The 15,141-nt window shown below is 52.6% G+C and overlaps 1 long non-coding RNA gene across 1 annotated transcript; it reads right to left on the reverse strand.

The window, feature by feature from the left end:
* Nucleotides 1-334: 334 nt before the first annotated feature.
* Nucleotides 335-11,871, reverse strand: LOC111763987 (uncharacterized). Its single transcript, XR_002796701.2, has 5 exons — nt 11,197-11,871; nt 10,948-11,090; nt 9,991-10,038; nt 9,203-9,244; nt 335-585 (listed from the first exon to the last, which is right to left on the reverse strand). It is a non-coding gene; the product is annotated as an uncharacterized lncRNA (long non-coding RNA).
* Between the last annotated feature and the right edge of the window lie 3,270 nt (nt 11,872-15,141).

Below are 15,141 nucleotides of genomic sequence, written 5' to 3' on the forward strand. Positions count from 1 at the left end.
GATATCCAGATACCATTCATACTTAACTTGGACTTTTTCTCGTAATTATCTGCTGCTCCCCGGGTCACACATTCAATAGTCTCCTATCCTTCCCCACCGGCCAGAAGGAACTCCACAGCCACCCAGGTGGTGCTAATGATTCCAAGTCTGTGTCCCCAGCCCAGGCCACCCTGAGCTCTCAGTCTGTACAGCCAATAGCCCGTTGGTGGTGGATCCCAAGTGGCAACTCACCTTCAACAGACCCTTGTCTCCTGGTACTGCCTTTTCACCCTCAACCCTCAACTCATTTATATGGCTCAGGCTTCTTAGTTGTAATGAACAAAATCCACTCTGATTTAAGCAGGAAGGAAATTTAATGGAGATGGTTATGTGGCTGAATTGTTGAGTGTCTTGAGAAACATGATGGAGCTAAGTACCCAAAAACAATACCCAGAACCACATCACAGAATCGCCTAATGAGGAAACTGCCTCCGAAGGCTCTTCTGACATCAAGACCCCACAGGGAGCCTCCTTCTTTCTTGGCGTTGCTTGATTCCCACGGTAGCCTCACTTGACTTGTCTGTCTGCAGAGCCCAGGTCTCACACCTGCAATGTGCAAGGAAAGCTGGGAAGTAACTGACTCATACCTGAATACAAGGAACGTGTTGTAGTTGTAGGGCAGCTGCACATCATAGCTGACCGCTGCTACATTCTTCCTCCCATACTCCCTGACTCAGCGGCACCACACAAAATCAGTAGCTCAGCCTAGGAATTATCCTAAATTCCTGAGTTTCCTTGCATTCATTGGTCATTTAAAACTGTCAATCATACCTCTCTTGACCCCAAATTCTTCCCTCTGTTTCTACCTTTACCACCACGTACTTTTTTTCTTTTTTTTTATTGCTATTGTTTTTGTCTTTATTTTTTTTTAATGTTACATTCAAGAAATATAATGTCCCCATATACCCCCCCACCCCCCTCACCCCACTCCTCCCCCCATAACAACAACCTCCTCCATCATCATGAGACATTCATTGCACTTGGTGAATACGTCTCTGAGCACCGCGGCACCTCATGATCAATGGTCCACACCATAGCCCACACTCTCCCACAGTCCACCCAGTGGGCCATGGGAGGACATACAATGTCCGGTAACTGTCCCTGCAGCACCACCCAGGACAACTTCAACCCCCGAAAACGCCCCACATCACATCTCTTCCTCCCACTCCTTACCCCCAGCAGCCACCATGGCCACTTTCTCTGCACCAATGCCACATTTTCTTCGATTACTACTCACAATAGTTCATGAATAGTATATTGGTAAGTGCACTCTAATCCATACTCTATTCCTCCATCCTGTGGACCCTGGAATGGCCGTGTCCACTCCACATCTACGTCAAGAGGGGCCTAGATTCCACAGGGATGCTGGGTGCAGTCCTCCTGCTTTCAGCGTAGGCGCTCCCGGCTCCCTGGTGAGAACCACCGCGTACTATGAACATATTCGACTGGCTTCCTCCCTCCAGGCTTGCCCTTTTTCCCCTCATTCTCCACGCATCCCTGGAGATCTGCTATGTCACTTCCCACTCAAAAGTCTCCAAGGGTTCCCCATTGTCTTCAGGATCAAGCCCAGATGCCTTAACCCGGCATCCAAAGTCTTGAATAACCTGGCCTTGCTCTCCTCTCAGCTTCTTCTCCCATCGTCCCCATCCTTACATGCTCACCTTCCCAGCAACACCAAACTATTCACAGACACCTCCCCGAGCCAATCCTTCATTCCTCTATACCTTTACATGAGCTGGTTCCCCTGTCTGGGTGGTGAAGCACTAATTTCCTACCCCAGTCTATCCACGCACTCACCTCTTTGAACCTCTTTTTTCTCTTTTGAAAAATAAGAATAATACCTTCATCATAGGTGTTCCATGAGGAGTACAGGAGCTAACTCTGCAGAGTGCTTAGACAGGGTAGTGGGTTGAATGCTGATGCCCCAAAATATGTCTACATCTAGAACCTGAGTGTGAACGTGTTTGGAAAAAGGATGTTTGCAGATGTAATTAAGTGAAGGATCTCAATGTGATATCATCCTGGACTATACCAAGTGGACCCTAAATCCAATGACATGTTCTTTTTTTCTTTTTTCCTTTTTTTTTTTCTAGGAGGTACCAGGGATTGAACCCAGGACCTCATGCCTGAGAAGCAGGAGCTCAACCACTTGAGCTACATCTGCTCCTGACCTGTTCTTGTAAGGGAGTGAAGAGGAGAAGGCCATGAAGCTGGAAGCAGAGACTGGAGTTAATCAGCCACAAGCCGAGCAACTCCTACAACCACTCGGCGGTGGAAGAGGCAAGGAAGGATTTGACCCTAGAGCCTTTGGAAGGAGTGTGGCCCTTGATTCCAGAATTCTGGCTAAGTAACTAGGGTTTGGTTATTTCTTACAGCAGCCCTAGAAAACTAATACAGACTCTTCAAGGATATCTGTCCTCTTCTTGCTCCCTTCCCTGGCCCTTCCAGCAAGGCCAGGCCGTGGCCATTCAACATTGCATTTAAACTGTTTCTTCGCAAATAGCCATAATAGAGAAGACCTCTCTGAAGAACAAGGTTTGAATAGAGACACCCGTGCCTCAGGAAGGCAACCTGCTATGCTGCCAGATGTTCTCTGAGGGAGTAAGCCCCGGGGAACAGAAAGGACCAGCTGGTCTACCAGCTTCATTGCTCTGAGACGGGTAGGATATTTCGTTTTCATTTATGTTGACTTCTTCATGAAAACAGACTGGGGATTTCTTTTTTTTTTTTTATGAGGACCTCATACATACAGAGCAGGTGCTAAACCGCTGAGCAACACCTGCTCCCCTGTGGCTTTTTATGTTTGTTTGTTTTGAGGTACCAGGGGTTGGGGATCGAACTCATGATGACCCTGTATGTGGGAAGCCGGCACTCAACCCCCGAGCCACATCGGCTTCCCTGAGTTGGTTTTTTCATTTGTTCTGCTTGGTCTTTGTTTTTGTTTTTTCAGGAGGCACCGAGAATCAAACCCAGGACCTCCCGTGTAGGAGGCAGGAGCTCAACTGCTGGAGCCACATTGGCTACCTAGGTTTGCTTTTTAGCTTCTTCTAAGAAATGCTGCAGCACTCTCTGCCCTGGCCCAGGGGCACCTGGTTGGGTTACACTCATCAAGCTCCTCCATCACAATTCCTAAGGGTCTACAGAGGAACTTGGAGTCACAGGCATTGTAAAGAGACCAGTTCCAGTGCCCCGAGGGGAGAGAGGCCTCGGGTGACCAAGGGAGCCCTGGAGGAAGCCCAGTGATTCCAGGAAAGGGCTTTCTCTCTGCTCCTTTCCAGCATCCTTTGCCAGGAGACCACTTTGCATTTTTACTCCCAAGCTTTAGTTGCAAGGCCACCTAGTGTGCTCCTACTCTCTCATTCCACAGAGAAGGTGCCTGAGCCCAGAGAGGTTATGGAATTGCCTAAGGTCACACAGCTGGGGTAGAGGAGAAGGAAAACAAGGCGTTGAGTGAGGACGACTGATTTTGAATCCCCACTCTGCCACTTAGATCAGCTGGGATTCCCTCCCTCCTCAGAGTCCTCATCTTCTGCAACAGTCTCACTTCACATATTTTTGAGAAGATCAGAGGAGGGACAGTGTGTTGAGCACCCTTTGTAAACCGTGATGGCTTTCACAGAAGAAGGCAACAGATCCTCAGCCCCAGCGTTTAGCTCTGACACTGAGAAAGCAGCCATTCTCATAGAGCCAGCTTCTCAGGTCTTGGAGGTGGGAGGGTTTTTAAAGAAAACTCAGGCTTATTTGAAAGAGGACTGGACAGGAACCGCAGCCAGATAGGACCTCACCGCAGGCAGTGTCTGCACGCGGCAGGGGGTGGGGTGGGGCTGGGGTGGGGGCCCTGGCTTAGTAACTGCCTGAGCTGGATCATCAGCTAAGAGAATGCTAATAGAATCCACGATCTTTTCCCACCCTTCCCTATCATTCTCTTCTCATTTCCCCTTCCCCTCTCCCCTCTGGGGTGTCTGCCACCCACCCCCAAAGTTCTCCAGTTCCGGCCCCCTTCTGTGCCCTTGGAGTAGGACTCATGGAGGGTCAGAGTCCAGGGCATCTGGGCCACAGGAGGGAAGGGAGGGGCAGCACGAGGGCCTCAAGCCCAGTGAGTGGCTCCACTGTCTACACGCCCCAAGAGGGCCAGCCCGGGAGGAAGGCTGAGGGTTCTTTCCTCTTAGCCCTTGTTTTCAGACTCAGGCAACAAGGTCGAGTTTGGGGGTTCTGCTGGAAATTTGATGGGAAAATTTCCTACCCCACCTGCTTCCCCAGGCCCCTGAGTCCCACCCAGAAACCCAGCGTGTTAATGTCCTGTTCACTTTCTTCCTCCAGAAACCCACGGCTTGTCCTCTTTCTCGCCACCCCATCAACGGTCAGCCCCAAACCCTCTCTGCCTGAACCCCTGGAACCTGCTCTCTCTTCTGCTCCACTGCAGCCCATTCAGAACCCGAGGTGGGTGAGTTTCTAGGGCAGGTCTGAAAACTGGCAGCCAAGCAGGGGAGGGACCAAGTGCGGGAGTTGCAGATGCTTTACCTGAAAAGAAGGCTTGATGGCATCAGGTAATGATCCATTATTGGCCCGTCTATGTGCATTATCAGATTTAATTCTTAAGACAGCCTTGAGCAGATTCCATTACCTGCACGATGGTATGATATTCTGGAGGCCCCATAATCAGCCAAGGTCATAGAGTTTCAGTGACAGTCCTACAATGGGACCCCAGATCTGACTAAATGCCAGTTCCTTTCCACCACGCTACACTGCCTCTCAAATATGAGAAGGGCTGGTGTCAGGAAGAGGCAGCAGGCTTGCTCTGTGTTGCTTCAGAGAGCAAAAGTAAGATTAAAGTGTGGCAGTTATGAGGGAAAAGGTTTTAGCCCAGTATGAGGAAGACTGTTGCAACAGATGAGAGAACGGGCGGCCGTGGAGGCTAGTGAACTTCCCGTGGCTTAATGTGCTCAAAGAGAGGTCTTGTGCACGTGCACGTGTCAGGAAGTTTGCGTGCCTGTGACCGTGCACCTCTGCAAGACTGTGCATAGCCCCGTACGTGGGCATACGCCCCAGTGGCATCCTGTCTGTGGAGCCCTGGGCTCCGAAGCCCAGCTCAGGGACTTTCTGGGACCTTGGAAAGGACCCCTGTAGCAGGCCGCACTGGCGTCCCTCATCACGGCCCCGGGCACATGTCTGATTTCTACAGCAGCTGAGGTGGGAGGTTCCCTACGAGCTCAGATTCACCTTGTGGAGACCGCGCCTTATCTGAAGAAGGCCACCTCAGCCTCCGTGACACCCCACGGAGTGACTTCCCTGCACTGCAGGAGCTCAGCCACCCACCAGCACAGCGGCAAGTGCAAGCAGTTAATCCCCACACCTGGTGGACAGCGGGGACCAGTGGATAAAAGCTCCCAGCCAGCGAGCGAGAAGGCTGCAGATCACTCCCGGGAAGGGCCCAGCAGAACCAAGCCCCACCCCGAGAGCACATTCTTACAGCCATTCCCTCTTTTCCTGTCTCCCTCTCCCCACTCCCTCCTCCTATTTTCTGGAATCACCTCCCAAATAAACCACCAGCACCCAAGCCTGTGCCTCAAGCTCTGGTAAGACATTCCTCGGTGTCTCCAGACTTCATTTTCCTCCTCTGCAAAATCAGGCGCTGCCGGGCGCTGAGGCTCAGGGGCTGCCCTGGGAGGTGGGGACCCGCTCCCACCGGCTGCTGAGAAGCCCAGCGACGAGCAGCTCCACCTTCAGCGGGGCTTTTCCTGGGGCTCCATATGCGAGCACCTCCTAAAAAGCACATGTGGAGCTGATGGCCAGTGTTCGCTCCAAGCCCAGCAAGGAGGTGAGGAGGCCTAAGCTGACACAGCTGGACCTAAGCCAGTCCCCCAGCCGCGGCTGCTGAGGGGCGGCAGCCTGTCGGACGTGGCATGGCTGGGCCCTCCCCTGCAAGCACAGAGCCCTCTGCCTGCCTAGTCAGGAACTCTCATTAAAACGAAGCAAGGGGGGAAGAGGGTGGCGCTTAGCTGCCTGAGCGCCTGTTTTCCGTGTATGAGGTCCTGGGTTCCATCCCTGGTGCCTCCTTAAAAAAAAACAAAACAGAACAAGGGTTAAAGACGTACTTTCAGCTGCAGTGAATCTTTCCAGTAAACTGCTGGATATCCTTTCTGGTGGGTTCCTTCTTTCCATAAGAGGGTCCCTCAGGCACCAGAAACCTTTCTTGTTCATTAGCACTATAAATGTCAAAGCCACCCTCCCAGTGGGGTCCCAGCAATGCCTTTGAAGTGGCAGCAGCCATAAACAATCTGGTGTTATAAACAGTGCTGGCATGGCCTTGCTAACAGCAGAGAGGTCTCCGAGCCTCCTTGCAGTCTAATTACTCCCAGCCAAGCAGGAAGAAGAGGCCCCAGAGTTGGAGGGCAGGGAGGCCAACAGCGAAAAACCAGGGACCCAGAAACAAGAGCCTTGTGGTGGGTCAGACAGACACCTTTCCCCGAAGCAGCGGGGAGAGAGGGTTTCTTCCTCTCTGTGCTGGCCAGAGCAGGGTTCCCAAGAGAGGAAAACGCGGGGCAGCTAGTGCCCATGAGGGCCAGTCTGCAGAAGCCGCATTCTTAGCTCAGTTGAAGCTTGAGCCAAAGTGCACTCGGATGGGAGGGCAGGGCAGGAAGACCCCGATGGGAGCCCATGTGGCTCAGGGGTTGAGGTCCCTGAAAAAAAAAGAAGGAAATCAAGACCCCAAGGGGCCTGTAGCAGTCACCTTGACCCTGAATTACCCTGTGGGTGGTCTCCTCTGGCCCCTGGCTTTCCATCCAGAGAATGGAGTGAACACCCCTCTGGCTCTTCCTGGGAAGAGGCAGCTGGGTCCCTACGGCACTGGGTGAGTGCGGAGCCTGTAGCAGGAGCCAGGATTCCTGACTCTCCACCCAGCATGCGTCCCCCTCTCTCGGTGCCTCAGTCAGGCCTCCGCTAGGCTGGCTTTCTAGGCTGGCTTTCTCCTGGCTGCCTCCTGCTCCTCCTCCGCCCGTTTACCCAGCACTCCCAAGTCACTGCCTACAAATTCTTTCATAGCCTCTCCTGTTAACTCAAGCCATCTGGCCTCAGTGCCTGGCCTTCAGGCATGTAGGTCACATCCAACCCAAGGAGCAGCACTATTGCAAATAGGCCTTGTCAAAAACCTATTTAGGGAAGTGAACTTGGCCCAATGGATAGGGTGTCCACCTACCACATGGGAGGTCTCCATGGTTCAAGCCCCGGGCCTCCTTGACCCGTGTGGAGCTGGCCCATGCGCAGTGCTGATGCGCTCAGGGAGTGCCGTGCCACGCAGGGGTGTCCCCACGTAGGGGAGCCCCATGCGCAAGGAGTGTGCCCCGTAAGGAGAGCCGCCCAGTGCGAAAAGAAAGTACAGCCTGCCCAAGAATGGCTCCACACACATGGAGAGCTGACACAACAAGATGATGCAACAAAAAAAAGAGAAACAGATTCCCGGTGCCACTGATCAGAAGAACACACAACAAATGGACATGAGAGCAGACAATGGGGGAGCGGAGGGGAAGGGTAGAGAAGTAAATAAAAAATAAAAAATCTTAGAAAAAAAAAGCTATTTAATTAAATGTATTGTCCTCCAAAAACAATAAAAGCTATTTTTATGTCAAAAAATGGTTATTGCTCTAATGTAGTTTTTCAAACTTTTTTGGCCACGACCTATCATAAGAAATAAGTTATGGAAAAAAAAAAACAACAACAAAAGACAGAAATTATAACCCGACACTCACAAGCATGAAATCTATATTACATAAAACTTAAAGAAAACGTTCATGAAATAATACTCATCCTTATCATATACAATGCACTTTGAGGTTTCTACTCTAGTCCAGTCTATTTCAGTTTTTCAATGCTGTTTGTCACTCTTTAAGCCAGGAAGCAGCAAGCTTTTTCTGGGAAGGGCCAGATAGTAAACATTTTAGGCTTTGAGGTCCACTGGTCTCTGTCACGGCTATTCAACTCGGCCGTTGTAATGTGAAAGCCACTGTAGACTAGAGGAAGCAAACGGGCATGGTTGTGTTCCAGTAACGTTTTATTTACAAAAATAGGTGGCAGAAAGCATTTGGCTTGTAGACCACAATCTAAACTGCTTTCATGACCCATTAATGGATCTCAAGCTACAGTTTGAAAAACACTGCTCTGGGAAACCAGTCCTCCATCTAACTTCTAACAGAAACCCAGTTTTGTGCAGTTATGGACCCCTCTCCAGGGGTGCTCGGGGGAAGCTGACTGTACTCTGAAAACTCCTGTGGGTCCAGTCACATAACCTAAGTCGGCCCAATCAGCCTGGCCGGAAGGACCTGGAGCCCATGCTTGGGAGGGCAGTGTCATTCTCCCGTTAGATGAAACAAGGAAGCATCTTAATGCCAATTGCCCCTGGTACTATGGGGAAGAACCAGCCTTAGGAAAAAGTCAAAGCTGAGGATGACAAAGCAGAAAGATGAAAAGACCCTGGATCCTTGGTGACATCCCTTCTGTTTGACTTTGAGTCAGGGCTTTCTATTTCTTACAGCCAAAAGCAAGGGCTTTGCATAAAGGGTAGCTTTGGGCCCTGCTTGGCTCTATCCCAAACAACTACCAGTCTCAGCTTCTGCGTAAAGACCAAAAAGTCCTCATTCAACTGCTGATTAGTGACCTCTCTCTCTGGAAGCCAGTCCCCCAGAGGCCAGCTGCCTTCGAGACACTTGGTCAAGGCCTGGGTGATTGCTTCCACTTTTCTCACTTCCTTCTCTCAGGTGCTGCTGCATCTGCTCCAGCACTGAGCCCTGAGAGACCACTACCAGACAAAAACAGGCATGCAAAGCTACATAGCGTCAGCATGCAGTGGGCCCAACGCACAGAGGCATGCATGACGCGCATACATTTTTAGGATGTGCACACATAAAGCCACATGCAAACACGCTCCCCAGGATAGACAAATCTGAAGGTCCACAGGGGAGAGCTGCAAGTGCCAACCAAGGAGCTTGTTGAAATGCAGGCTTCCGGGACCCACACATCCACCGGGCCTTGGACGTGACCTGGAATCAGCGTGCACAAGCCTCTGACGAGTAGGACCATCTCTAGGAGCCCTGCCAAGGTCTAGCCACTCCGTGTCCCGCTGAGGCATCTCCCATCACTGCTCACCTTTCTAGAATCAGAATCTACTCACCAAAGCCCTCGACCCTTTCCCAGGCCAGCTCTGGGTCTCCTTCTGAAAAAGATGAAAGAACTTTACATTCTACTGCACTTAGTGGCCTAGGGAAGCACTTTCCCTTTCTTTATCTCATTCTCCAAATGATCCTGAGAATGAGCGTGCAATCCTCCTTTTACAGATGAGGACAGCTCTTCTCTTACTTATAGACACTGAAAAGAGCAGGTTGGCACATTCTGACATCAGGACCGACTCACTTTAATTTTTTACTTAAAAAGGCCCTCATTAGACTTCAGCTGAGGGAAAACAGACCCAGTAGGAAGTTTAAATGTATCAAATGGCTGGGTGTTGGGATAGAAATGTTTAATCCAAATGGAAGTCATGGCCAATTCGAGTTGACCCTCTCCTGTGTCCTGGTACAGTCAGGGCCACTCCCATTTTAGGGGCCAGGAGTAAGTAGGAAGGAGAATCACAGGAGGCTCTCCAAGGTCAGTGGGGCCTAGAGACAGCACGTTGGAATTCTACAGAAATTCCTCGGAAAGGCAGACACGAAATATGTTCTGAATGTCTGATGTGTGCCTGTGCGCTTCCAGGATGGCCTGGCTGGGGAGTTGGCTCTGGGGACATCAGGCTGCCGGAAAGGCCTCGGGCTGAGCAGTATCAGCAGTCGGAGCTAGAACTTCCCAGTAGACCTCCTTCGCCCACTCCTCGACCCCCCTCCCACTGCCAGGGGCATTCTATTGAGCAATTACTCTCACTTAAAGGGCAGAGAGGAGAGATGGGACTAAGAAAAATTACAGTCTCACCAATGGCCTTGAATGTGTTGGTTCCACTTCCACTTTGTAGGCTCCTCGCTGGGAAGAGAAGGAAGGACAAGGGGACATGAAGCCTGGGTACCCAGACATCTGGGATGGGGACCCTCTAGATTTTATTCAGATGCTGATGCTTCAGAGGAACATAAGAAGGAAGGAACGCACTATCTCCCATCCTTCCACCTGGACCAGCTCAAGCTGGCAAACGCCAAGACTTAGACAACAGGTTTCTTAGTGAATGGGCTCTCTGGTGTGGGAACAGCCACGCTGAATGTACGAAGCAGCTCTTCTTCCTTCTTGGTATTTGAAAAGAGAGAGAGGAGACAGGTGCATAACAGTTGTCCTTTTCATAAACTATCTCCCATTAGGCCTGGGCCCATATGCCTTCTATATCTGCTCTTTCCTTCCCAGCTTCTATAGGCTAAATAGTAGGCGTTTCCCCTAGTAATGACATTCCACTGCATTATAACAAAATCTTGCAGGGCAGAGGGCCTTTGTTAAAATGAGATTTTGCCATGTGTGGGAAAACTGAATTTTTTCAAGTGGCCAAGATCTCTCCATGCTAGCCAACTGGAGTCATAGAGTTAAATGTCCTATTTAAATAGATAGATGATATAGATAGCTATAGAGATAGAAATATAGAAATAGACATAGACATAGACATAGACATAGACATAGACATAGACATAGATATAGATATAGATATAGATATAGATATAGATATAGATATATAGATATAGATATAGATATAGACCCCTGATCCTCAGAAGGGTCCCCCAAATACCACAAAAGAAAAGTGGCATTTGGAGTTATGGCTAAATGAGGTCAGGAGCTTGGCAAGCCTGCTGGGGAAGCAAGATCCATCTTCTGCTGCTGATGGATGGCACCTCCTTAGCACGCTGTGCAATCGCTCACACTCATGCACACACTCGCACACCCTCACTCACTCACCCAAAGTGCTGCCCATCGATAACACTCTAATTTTCTGGCCTGACAATCGGGCTTTCTGACAGCTGGCCCACTGTCCAGTCCTCACTGCTGGGCACTTCATCTGTAACCGGGAGCCTCAACAATTTGTAGCCTCCAGAATCATCCTGCAGGTAGGAGAGGCAGGAGGCCAGAAGGATTGGGGATACACAAGACATAGGAGAGGAGACGCAGGGGCTCCCAGCCTGGTCACGCATTCATAAATATACTTACCAACACCTACTGTGCACCAGGCCCTGTCCATGCATCATCTCATGTAATCTTCCCAGTAACCCCACGGAGAGTAGGAAACAAGGTACTGGAAAGAACACAAGCTTTGCAATCATCCGTGCATCCACTGGGGAAGTTGATGGCAAACAGATGGCTCCAGGCCAGGGCAGCCGAGGTGACAGCAGAGGCACAAAGGTCAGAAGGAAAGGCTTCATGGAGGAGACGCTGGAGCTGAAGAGCGAGTGGAGGCCACGTGGCAGCCACGGAGAGAAGAGGTTCCAGACAAAGTAAATAGTGTTTGTCTGTGAAGGCAGAGAGAGCACTGAGCATTGGGGAGCAGTAAATAGAGCCATGTGGGAAATGGAGAACATGGTGGGATGGGGGAGGATGGAGGAAGGGAGCGGCAGGAGGTGACACCAGAGAGACCTTCTCGGTGACGTTGCTAAGTCTGGATTTCATCCTGTGGGTGAAGAGGAACCGCTGAAGGAATCCATGCATTGCATGAAGGGGTTCAGCAAGGGTGAGATGGATGAGTGTGGGTCACATCTGGAGAGGCTGCACCAGCAGGGAAGCCGTCTCCAGGGACAGGTGAGAGTGAGGAGGGCCCAGCCTCGACAGCAGAAGAGGGATAGGGCCAAAGGGATGGACTTCAGTCATTCAGGTCCTGAAGTTGGATAAGCGAGGAGGATCAGAGGATGATTAAAGTTGGGGCTGGGAGAACCAGGTAGCTGTGGATGCTGCTTTTTTTCAATTTAGGGCATGCAGGAGAAGGAATTTGCAACGGTCAGGGTCCCAAAAAGAAACAGGGCCCACTTGCGGCCACCCCTCGGGCTGAAGTGTGGTTTGCTGGCCTGGGGGGGCGGCGGCCGCGGTAGGCCTATTCCAAACCGCTGCCCCCATAATAGGGTGGTTGGTCGGGCCCACCGCCACCCCTGAAGGGAGCTTGGCATGGCCGCAGAGTGCCCTCGGGTCTCCCCTTCTCGGCAGCCATGCTTCCGTGGCCGCCCCTCCTCCTGGATAGCGCCACACGATGCCTTCTTCTTCTTTCTCCCTGCGCAGGCGCAGGGCGGAAAATTCCAGTCTGCCCTTCCTCCCTCCCCCCCACAGCAGCAACAGCCAGGCGCAAGGCAGGAAACTCAAGTCTGCCCTCTACCCCAGCAACAGCAGCCACCAATCCCTAAACCCTGCCGCTTCCCCCAGCAACAGCAACAGCCAATCCCTAACCACCACCCCTCCCCCGTCCAGTACCGCCCACTGACCTTTCGCCGGCAACCAATCAGAACAGGGCGTGGCTTCGACCAATCAGCCTTCCCCAGCCCCTATAAAACTGTTGCCTCTCCCTCAATAAAGGTGGACCTGCGTGTTTACCTCGTCTCGGCAGTAGTTCTTCTGCCGTGCGCCCTCCAGTCCTGAGAGCCCCTGACAAGGGCCTGGCCTCCCTTGTCCCCAGTTCGTCGCCTGCTTCTCCGGGCGACCCCTTCGTCGCCGGCTTTGCCGGGCGACCCCGTCAGCCAAACCACGCAACCCCTGTGAGACCGACCCCTCGTCCAGAGCTGGACCAACCCCTCGTCCACAGCCAGACCCCACCTCTACCGACCGAGCAAGCCGCCACACCCACTCAAATGAGGAAATTACATGGAGGGTTTTTTCAGAAAGGTGCAGGCAGGTGTAGGGTAAACCCAAGGGCAAGGGCAGTTACCAGGAGCTAGCAGCAGCAGGGCAGAGGCCTGGAGACAAGGGAGAGAACGATTATCAGACTAGAAGGAGAGAGTCTTGTACAGAAGGTCTGCTGGAGAGGATCAGTGACCCTCGGCCAAGAGACAGTCAGTGACCTCTCGGGGAGTGTGCCAGGGTCGTAAGTGCCCCAGGCTCACTTTCCTATCTCTTGAGGGCACACGCGTAGTGAAACCCAACAGTGGGTCAGCCGCAGTACAGGGGCCCACTGATGCCGTCCCCCAGGTCAGCTTCCCGGGACACAGGGTAAGGCAGAGAGTGGACGGAGGGGCAAATGGAAGTCCTCAGCAGAGAGTAGATTTGGAGGCGTGTGGCACGGTGCTGGAGGGAGCCCCGTCCTGCTGCTCTCGCCTGAGTGGCCTTGGCCAGGGTACTAACAGCTCCCACCCTTCACCTGGGCTTCAGCAGAGAGGGGGGAGCTGAAGATGTAGGGATCGTCAGTGGGCAGGTGGACACCCTGGTGTGGCAGCAGTTTCCTGGAGAAAGCCAAGCGGGAGCAGAGGGCTCAGGGGGTCCCTGAGGAAGGCCGAGGCGGGAGAGCCAGTGAAGGAGGCTGGGAAAGAGCCACCAGGGGAAGTCGAGCGCTTCTTCTTTGGGCCCCTCTGGCACTCACCTGCATTGAGGAGCTTCCTCCACTGGACCGGACAGGTTTTATTGTCACCGTTTCCAGGCTCCTTCCCCATCAAAGGGTGGGCACCTTTGTCCCCCTAGCCCCTCTGGAGGCTGACACCTAGCCGGCCCTTGCTAACTGGGTGGACACATCGACAGCTCTGAGGAGTCCGCCCCCGAGGAGGGGGCGCTGGTTACCCCTCAGCAGGGCAGCAGAGAGCCCGGAGCAGGAGGTTCTGAGGAGCCCCGGCCTGGGCCCGAGGGCTGCAAGACCTTCGTCCTTGACAGGCACGTGACGGGCACTGCGCTGGGGACTGGGGGGGTACGGCCCAGTCGGGGCTGTCGAGGCAGCGCCTGAGCGGAACAGCACAGCTCCCCGTGCAGAGCCGTCCCGGGCCTCTCTGCGCACAGCGTTGGGGGGTGGGAGATGGCGCAGGCTGGGGCGGGAGTCAAAGGGCATCCTGGAAATGAGCATCACCTGGTGTGGGGAGGGCAGGATGAACCCAGTTCAGGGTTTAAGGCAAAAAAAGTAATGCATGACGGAGTGAGAGACCAGAGCAGAGGGGTAAGCTGGCAGGAGCTCGTGGAGGGCTCGAGCGTCCAAACTCGGACTTTTAATCTATGTGCACCGGGGACCCCTCCCCTGAAGGGTTTTGAGCAAAAGAGCATAATCAGATTGCTTTTTAAAAAATATTTATTTATTTCTCTCCCTTCCCCGCCACCCCCAGCCCCATTGTCTGCTCTCTGTGTCCATTCGCTGTGTGTTCTTCTGTGTCCGCTTGTATTCTTGTCAGTGGCACCAGGAATCTGCGTCTCATTTTTTTTTGTTGCACCCTCTTGCTGCGTCAGCTCTCCGTGTGTGAGGTGCCACTCCTGGGCGGGCTGCGCATTTTTCACACAGGGCAGCTCTCCTTACAGGGCGCACTCCTTGCACATGGGGCTCCCCTACGCGGGGGACACCCCTGCGTGGCAGGGTACTCCTTGCGCACATCAGCACTGCACGTGGGCCAGCTCACCACACAGGTCAGGAGGCTCTGGGTGTGAACCCTGGACCCTCCATACGGCAGGTGGACGCTCTATCAGTTGAGCCAAATCCGCTTCCCTCAGATCGCATTTTAAGGTGGCCAACCGATGAGAGAGATTTTGTACGCAATATCTAGGTGGTTGCTATAATAATAATTACTATTTCACAGCCTCTTCGAGCACAGTGATTGTCCTTGCAAATGGGAGCAAGGTTCCAGGCCACCAAGATGCTGAGCGAGCTTACCATCGCAGCTCCCTGGTGAGGGGTGACACTTAGTGCATTAAGCCTCTGAAAGTAGCCTAGCGCCTTTTATCACTGTCAAACACCCAGCCGGTTCTTCCACCGGGAACCTGTCCACCTGGAGAAGGGAAGAGAAGAGCTGGCCGGGCCCTCCAGCTCCCTCTGGGCTTTGCTTTTACAAACCCAAGAGCTTTACTGGGGGGTGGATAATGGGCCGTGAGTCACCACGGAGGAGCAAACTGCTGGTTGCCTGTCCCTGGAAAAGCCGCAGAGCCGCTGAACTCCGTAATCCCTCAGGCAGGCTGAGCCGTATAAACAGCTGGGGGAGGACGAAGCAGGAC

The sequence above is a fragment of the Dasypus novemcinctus genome, chromosome 9, assembly GCF_030445035.2.
Source record: "Dasypus novemcinctus isolate mDasNov1 chromosome 9, mDasNov1.1.hap2, whole genome shotgun sequence".
NCBI lineage: Eukaryota > Metazoa > Chordata > Mammalia > Cingulata > Dasypodidae > Dasypus > Dasypus novemcinctus.